The following is an 8,725-nucleotide window of genomic DNA, read 5'->3' as shown; positions in this document are numbered from 1 at the left end:
GTTGTTAGGTCTGCTTGGTCAGATTGTGGCCTGGGGTTTAAGATCAACACCAACACAAAAAGGCCAATCACCGTTACAGTGGTGTCAATGATTTCTCACGTATGTCCAAAGTACAGAGACTGTAGATTGTGTGTGTGTGTGTGTGAAAGAGAGAGAGGGGGGAAGGAGGGAGGGGTGTGTGTGTGATGTTTGTGACTCACAGATATAATTATTGATGGAAATCCGTCAACAAAGAATTTTGTTTTCATTTCAAAAATGTTAGTTACACAAACCAACTTTGTTGTGTATATATGTATGTGTGTGTGTGTGTGTGTATATATATATTTATATATATATATATATATATATATATATATATATATATATACATATATATATGTATATGTATATAATATGTATGTGTGTATATATATCTTTTTATATATATATATATATATATAATTTGTGTTGATGTGTATGTATTTGTATATCTGCATTTGAATGTGTGTGTGTGTGTGTGTGTGTGTGTAGAGGGAGAGAGAGAGAGAGATGAGGGAAGAGAGAGAGAAATGAGTGAGTGAGTATTGTGTACCTATGTATTAAAGCGTTTATGTATTTCTTGAGAAGCATGTGTTTATGTGTTTGTGTTTACATGTGCATGTAAAAAAATGGAGAATTTCCTTGCTGTCTTAATGACTGGAATGCATTGACATGAAAACGTGTGTGTGTGAATGTGAGTGTGTGTGTGTGTGTGTGTGTGGTTTGTATTTATGGTGTTTGAAGAAAGAATTTTTCATATGCTGAAACATAAATGACATAGGAATAATGGTGAGTGTGTGTCTATGTAGCCTTGTGTCTGTCCATGTGTGTATGTATTTCTCTGTGTGTGTGTGTGTGTGTGTGTGTGTTGCCCTTGAATATCTTGAAAAGTCTGTCAAAACAAAACAGATCTTTCCAGGTGAGGGTCAGGTCGGTGTGGAGATGAGGAGGAGGAGGGAAGGATCTGGTGGGTGGGGGGGTAGTCCATCATTTCTACCTACCTACCTACCTACCTACCTCCTCCTGCTCCCTCTTTTGCGACACAACACCTGGATGATGTGACTTCAATCAGGTTCTTAAAATTTTTCATTGGTTTAACTCTTTTACTGATGAGTATGGTGCGCCAGGAGTTGGTGGTGGTGGTGGGGGGTTGTGTTTGTGATGTATATGCGTCATTTGCAATATATGTTACGTGCATAAGGTAGTGAGTGTGTGTACTGTTTGCGATGCATATGTGGTGTGTATGTATGTGTATAAGCAAATGAGATTTGGAGGCCATGTTTGGCCTTCTTCCTGCCTCAAGTCGATCTAATTAGCTAAACCCCCCCCCCCCCCCGCCTCACCAATTTGTAGCCTTTTGCATATGTTAGAAATAATAATCAAATTATTATTATTATTATTATTATTATTATAAAGGCAGTGACCTGACAGAATCATTAGCATGCTAGACAAAAATGCTTAGCATTATTCCATCTGCCTTTACATTCCGAGTTCAAATTCCACCTGTGTTGACTTATCCTTTGAGGGTCGATAAATTAAGTACCAGTGAGACACTGGGGTTATGCTAGACAAAAATGCTTAGCATTATTCTATCTGCCTTTACATTCCAAGTTCAGATTCCACCTGTGTTGAATTATCCTTCCAGGGTCGATAAATTAAGTACCAGTGAGACACTGGGGTTGATGTAATCAACTGTTCCCCTCCCCCCCAATTTCAGGACTTGTGCCTATTGTAGAAAGGATTGTTGTTGTTCTTTACTGTTGTGGTTGTTGTTTTTGTTACCATTATTATTATTATTTTAGGTTTGATTTTTGTTTTGCATTTGTACAAGTTGGATCCAAGTCTCACCCAGAGACCTCAAGAGACAACAAGTTAGAAGTTCATGTAGGTGTTATGCCTAGGGTACCATATATTTGGATTTGTACATAGTGTTGTTCTCGAGAATGTTTAAGAAACCATAAGAAAATTGTGTTTGCTTTAAAATTTGAGATCACATAGACAGTATTTTACGTAGGATATGGGCAGTTCCCATGAGCACTATCTTTTGAACTTCAGCCATTTTGGGGTTTCCTGGTATCTGAGCTAGGTAGTAATCAGCCCGTTTCGCTGTCATGCTGTCATTATTATTATTATTATTATTATTATTATTATTATAATGGCAAGTTGGCAGAATTGCATCGAAAAATTCATCCCACTAGAGTTGATTGAATAAGGTACCAGTCAAGTACTGGCGCCAATGTAATTGACTTGCCTTTTCCTCTCAAAATTGTTGACCTTGTGCCAAAATTTGGAGTGTGACTGTTATCGAATGATCAATATTTCGACACTTTGCGTGTCTTCCACAAGTTCAAAATAATCATCTCAGTCTCTACTTCATTTTGGTAGGAGTGACATCAATCCTTTTAAATATTACCAAAATGAAGTAGATTTAGATGATCATTTTGAACTTGTGGAGGACACATGAAGTGTTGAAATATTGTTCATTCAATAACAGTCGCACTATCATCATCATTATTATTATTATTAATAATAATTCAGTCAAGGTCAACTTTGTCTTTCATCTCTTTGGAGTTGATGAAATAAGTGCCAGCTAAGCACTGGCTTCAATGTAATCTCGACTATCCCTCCCACACACTCACACAAAATTTCAGACCTTGTGTCTATATTAAAAAGGGATTATTATTGTTGTTGTTGTTGTTTATGGTTTCCTTTCATTATAACTTTATTTCAGCTGTCTTTGTACCGGGGGGGGGGGGGTCCTGTGGAGGCCAAAAGTAGCAAGGGCACTTATGTTTTGCTATGCATGCTAAAATTATCACCACATTTATTCCATTTTAGAAGGAGAGTGCTTTCCATAGTATATGGGCTGTACCCATCAAAGTTATCTTTTGTAGTTCACGGAGATTGGAGTCACCAGTGAGTTGCTTAATATACTTCTCAGCTCCCTTCTTTATCATTCTCAATGCACCAATTATCATTATTATAAATATTAGTATTTCTAAGTTTCTCTAAAGGAGACTGCGGCAGTGGTACTGGATATTAATAGTTATCACCAAGCTAACATGGCAGTCCCCAAAAAATAGGACGAATGTTGCCGGCTATATCATGTTGAAAGCATCAGTTCTCATCCGATCACCGAAGTTAAGCAACATCGAGCCTAGTTGGTACTTAGATGGTTGACTGCTTGGGAAACCTAAGTGCTGTAAGCATTTTTTTAAAAATTATTATTATTATTATTATTATTGTTATTCAGCATCAGTCATTCAATAGTAAAATGCTCGTCTGTCATGTGGGCATCCCAGCTTCATTTCCCAGCTGATGCAAGTCACTTATGACAGCAAGCTGGGGGAATTGTTGGCATGTTGGACAAAACGTTTAGCAGCTTTCCTTCTGGCTTTGCATTCTGAGTTCAAATCCCGCCAAGGCTGACTTTGCCTTTCAGTTTTTTGGGATCAATAAAATAAGTACCAGTTGAGCCCTGGGGGTCAATGTAATTGACTAGACCCTCCTTCTAGAATTTGGAAAATAATAGAAAGGATTATTGTTATTATTATTTGGGCGGTGAACTGGTAGAGTTGTTAAGGTGCTTCGTCTGAGTTCTAATTCTGCTGAGGTCAGCTTCACTTTTTGCCCCTTTGGGTTTGTTAAAATAAGTACCAGTCAGGTACTGGAGTTGATGTAATCAACAAATCCTTCCCTTCCCACCCCCAATTTCTGGCCTTGTGCCTATATTTAAAATGCTTATTACCTCATATTATCAATATTTGGTAAACTTGATGGCACAGCTACCAAAGAAGTTATTGAAATTGTTAGCAATTTGAGGAATCATTATGAGCAATAAGATTAATCGACTAGCAGCAGAAATGGTACAAATCCAGGTTAAATGTTTCCTAATGTTTAGATTTATCTAATTTATTTAATCTCCTCCACATTCTAGGTTTACATTGGCCATGGAATTCTGAAATTCTAGTTGTCACTAGAAACTACAGATTTTTATCTGTAGTGGAAAAGAAGGGATAGTAGACAAAATGGTGATTCACTTGAAAACAAGCATCATCTACAACAACAAAATTCCAAGCCAAAAAGGTACCTCTCTAACTCAAAAAGGGGCTTCCTAAACTAAACACCAACAGCTTCTTTTTATAATGGCTCACTTTTGATGGGGGGGGGGGGGATTGGGGTTATAAAGTTCACCCATGTCCCACATGTATAGCAAAACAGTGTGGCCTAGTGGTTAGGGTGTTGCAATGCTCATTATCATAACATTGTGGTTTCGATTCCTGGATCGGGCAGTAAGTTCTGTTCTTGTTGAGCAAAACACTTTGTTTCATGCTGCTTCACTCCCCCCACCCCCAGCTGTAAATGATTTCCTGCAATAGCTGGGAAGTTATCCATGCAACAGACTGGCATCCTATTCAGTGGGGGTGTGTTTTAATCTCAGGCATTTATATGCCATAGGGCTCATGATAAACCTAAGTTTAAGTCACACATACATCATATCTTACATGTAATAAAGTCTCTGTGTTTTGGTCCATCATCAGCATAATAACATCATTGAAACAAACAGACCTGCACTGAAGTAAGGTAAACATAACTAAAGAAGATTTATAAATGCAGCACAATTATGTTCTCTTAAGTTTACCTTGACAAATGGCCAACTTGTCTAAAGTATCGATATTATTTACTTTTACTTCAGTGTAGCAATGCAGACTTCTTTTTATGGGTAAATTAAGTGTTTTAACCATGACATGGTGTTTCTAGAACTACATTGCTACATTATGCCATGTGCTGGGGTTTTTTTTTTTTTTTTTTAAGGTAGTTGGTTGTGTGACAAGGTAGCCTATTCACACTGAAACTCCCTTCATTGTTGTTAATGTTTAGACCCTTAACATTCCTGATTGATCAGAGATAGAATCAATGGTGTTTCACCCATCACTATCCCATCAGTATTTCAGACACTGTCTATCAATATCAAAGGCTACATTATCCAGTGTGTCCTTCCTTTTCTTAGACAATACAGTGTGATTATAAAGATTTGGTTGCTATTGCTATCAGAAAAACAACCACATGGATGATCTCTCTAGTGTTTGATGATACCAGTGATTGTAAGATTACGTGGGTGTTACTATGAGAAGTGTGAAAGTACATGGCTTGTTGGTTAGGATATTCAGTTCATGATGGTAAGGTTATGAGTTCAATTCTTGCTGGCACATTGTGTCTTTAAGCAAGGCACTTTATTTCAAATTGCTCCAGTCCATTCAGCTGCAGAACTGAGTAAAAAAGAACCCCTTCGGTCATGAATGACCATGGGATTGCATGTAAGAAAGTTCCCCTCAGAGGCACAAGTCCAGGCATGGTTGTTTATGGAAGACCAGCAGTCACCCATGCATACCAGACTCTTCTCTCCATGCCACTGATGTTATCCAAGGGAAAGGCAAAAGGGCCAATGCAGCTTGGCACCAGTGGACATCACAATTCATTTCAACAGCTGAGCGAACTGGAGCAACATGAAATAGTTATCTTGCTCAAGAAAACAACACACAGCCCGGTCCAGGAATCGAACTCATTACCTCATGATTGTGATCTCTACACTCTAACCATTGAACCATGCACCTTGTGCAGAAATGAGTTGGACCTGTATTTCAAAGGGCCAACCTTGCCATACTCTGTTTCACATCGAATCTCCCTGAGAATTACATTAAGGGTATGCATGTCTGTGGAGTACTCAACCACTTGCATATTAATCCTTACGAGCAGGCTGTTCCGTTGATCAGATCAACTGTAACACTTGTCGTCATGACCGATGAAGTGCCAGTTAGTGTGAGAAGTGTATATGGTTATGTGAAGACACCACACCTTCTCCACTTTATACTAATTCTTTCTGTCTTTCTATTTTTATATTTCAGTTGATGACTTCCATATTGTTTTGACTCCACATTTTGCAGAATCTGTTACTGAAGGAGACATTATCTGGGTCAAAGGTGATGTTCTTCTGACCGATATTTATTGATATTGTTCATGAATGTTTGTGCTTTCTCGTATGTTGCTGTATGTGAGTGTGTCGGCAAATGCACATGTGTCAGTGTTTGTGTTGATGTATGCATGTTTTTTTTTTTTTTTTTGATTAAATAGACTTCATCTCTAGAACCATCATTAATGTAACAATTTAAAATCACATTCTCTCTCTGTCTCTCTCTCTCTCTCTACATACATACCCACACACATATATATATATATATATCAATTTAAATAAGAGCTATAACGCGATCCATTGTAAATTGATATGCACACAAAATTGTATGATTAACAACCTTTCATATGAGAATTTTGCTACGTTGATAATAGGTACAATATTTTTACCAAATTTTTGGTAGAGATCTATAAATAGAAATATATCTATATATACACACACACACACACACACACACACACAAAACACACACACACACATATATATATATATATATACACACACATATATATCTGTGTGACTCCTTCTCTTTATTTGTCTTTCTACATTTTCCTTTTCCTCCTCCCCCCTCTCTATCGATCTACCTGTCTATCTTTCTCTCTTTATCCATCTTTCTGTATTTGCCTCTTCCTCTCTCTCCATGTGTATCTTTCTCTCTCTCTCTTGTTATTTTTCCTTCCCACTCTCTTGCTCACTCACACACACACACACACCAAAAGCTGTATCAAGCACTTATGCTGGGCAACAGAAATATACACTAAAAACAAAAATAGTTACCTGTGGAAAAATTTAGTTAAATTAATAAATTTCTTGGGGAGAAAATATGTTTCCATAGTTTTTTTTTTCTTTCTAATTCATTTAAAAATATACCTTTTCTCTGAAACTTTCTTCTTACCATATTACTTTATATATCTTTCTCAATATCGATTAAACTAATCAATACTGATTAAAGCAGTCAATGACCTAGACTGTTTCTTTTTTCTTTTTTGTATTTTATATTGATTTTACTTGTCTTTTAACAGCAATTGGTGATTCAGTGGCTGTCGATGATGTCGTTGCTGAAATCGAGACTGACAAGGTATCTTTCATCTTTCACTTGTTTCAGTCATTAGGCTGTGGCCATGCTGGGGCACCACCTTGAAGAATGTTTTAGCTGAATGAACTGATCCCTGTACTTTTTTTGGGTTTTTTTAAGCCTGATACTTCTCTTGATCTCTTTTGCTGAATTTATAAGTTACTAGAATGTAAACACATCATCACCAGTTGTCAAGTGGTGGTGAGGGACACACACAACACACACACACACACACAAACATTTAGGCAGTGAGCTGGCAGAAATGTTAGCACACCGGGCAAAATGCTTAGCGCTATTTTGTCTGCCGCTACGTTCTGAGTTCAAATTCCGCCGAGGTCGATTTTACCTTTCATCCTTTTGGGGTCGATTAAATAAGTACCAGTTAGGTACTGGGGTCGATATAATCAGCAATTGCTTAACATTTTAGCATTCACATTATTCTGTAATAAGTAATGCTTATTTATTCACATTGTTTTGAATTAATCAATGCATTACTTTGTAGGTCTCTTTCATCCTTTCGGGGTCGATAAATTAAGTACCAGTTGTGTACTGGGATTGATCTAATCGACTGGCCCCCTCCCCCAAAATTTTGGGCCTTGTACCTAGAGTAGAAAAGATGTTTATTTTTAGAATGACACTGTAGGGTAGGTATGAGATGTTGGATCTGGCCAGTTTGAACATAAGAAAGGCAGAATATTTTGGCTGGATATGATCAGTCTAAATGTTAAAAGGTTAAACCAAATGGTGGTATATTTTTTCAATGTTGCTTGTTTATTATTCCTAGTCCATTGTAGTATCCATCTGTCTACTTCATTTGCAGACAACCATCCCCGTGCCATCACCTGTGGCAGGTGTCATTGAACAGTTTTTCGTTGAGGATGGTGAAAAAGTGGAAGCTGAACAGCAATTGTTTAAAGTTAAACTTTCAGGCAAGCATACTCTTTTCTATATATAGATGTGTATGTATATATATATATATATATATATATATATATATATATATATATATATATATATATAAATATATAGTTTTAGGGAAAAGAACCAAGGTTCATGAACTCATCGATGAAAATCCACTGTCACATATAGAAAAATTAATAATTAAAAGCATTAAATAAGTATTCTTGTATTTTTTTTATTATTCAATTGATTTTTAATGATAATTAAATGCTTTTAATTATTAATTTTTCTATATGTGACAGTGGATTTTTATCGATGAGTTCATGAACCTTGGTTCTTTTCCCTAAAACTATATATTTATATATATTTTATTCTGTAAAGCTTAATTAAATTTTAATTTTTAATAAATTGATTTTAATTGAGTTTTTAGCTGTAATTTTGGATTTTATCCCTAATATTATATATATATATATACATATATATATATACACACACACACACACACACACACTGAAAAGGGATGATGTATAAAACATTAAAAATATATATATACATATCCATGGTAATTTATAATAGGTCATTAAACTAACTCCAACCTGATATAACATTGCAGTAAATCCAGTGTACTTGTATTTAAATCAGCAACAGCTTATAGCAACCACAGACTGTAGTATGCCTGATGCTTTGGGATGTTGATTTGGGATAGAAACATCATCATCATTGTTTAACATTGCTTTAAATTTAATTTTAACTAATTTATA

General features: G+C 36.1%; 1 protein-coding gene and 1 pseudogene across 1 annotated transcript in view; both read left to right on the top strand.

Moving 5' to 3' along the window:
* LOC106878908 (dihydrolipoyllysine-residue succinyltransferase component of 2-oxoglutarate dehydrogenase complex, mitochondrial) overlaps positions 1-8,725 on the top strand; it is a 191,374-nt gene that overhangs the window by 174,214 nt on the left and 8,435 nt on the right. The window contains exons 3-5 of the mRNA XM_089359605.1: positions 5,925-5,999; positions 7,012-7,067; positions 7,885-7,993. The gene's annotated coding sequence lies outside the window, so the exon portion shown is untranslated. The remainder of the gene's footprint in view (positions 1-5,924; positions 6,000-7,011; positions 7,068-7,884; positions 7,994-8,725) is intronic.
* Positions 3,109-3,227, top strand: LOC128249126 (5S ribosomal RNA; annotated as a pseudogene).

Source organism: Octopus bimaculoides, chromosome 11 (genome assembly GCF_046866305.1).
Source record: "Octopus bimaculoides isolate indiv1 chromosome 11, ASM4686630v1, whole genome shotgun sequence".
Lineage (NCBI taxonomy): Eukaryota > Metazoa > Mollusca > Cephalopoda > Octopoda > Octopodidae > Octopus > Octopus bimaculoides.
Note: the sequence above shows the minus strand (reverse complement) of the source record. Positions and strands in the feature narration are given on the sequence as shown.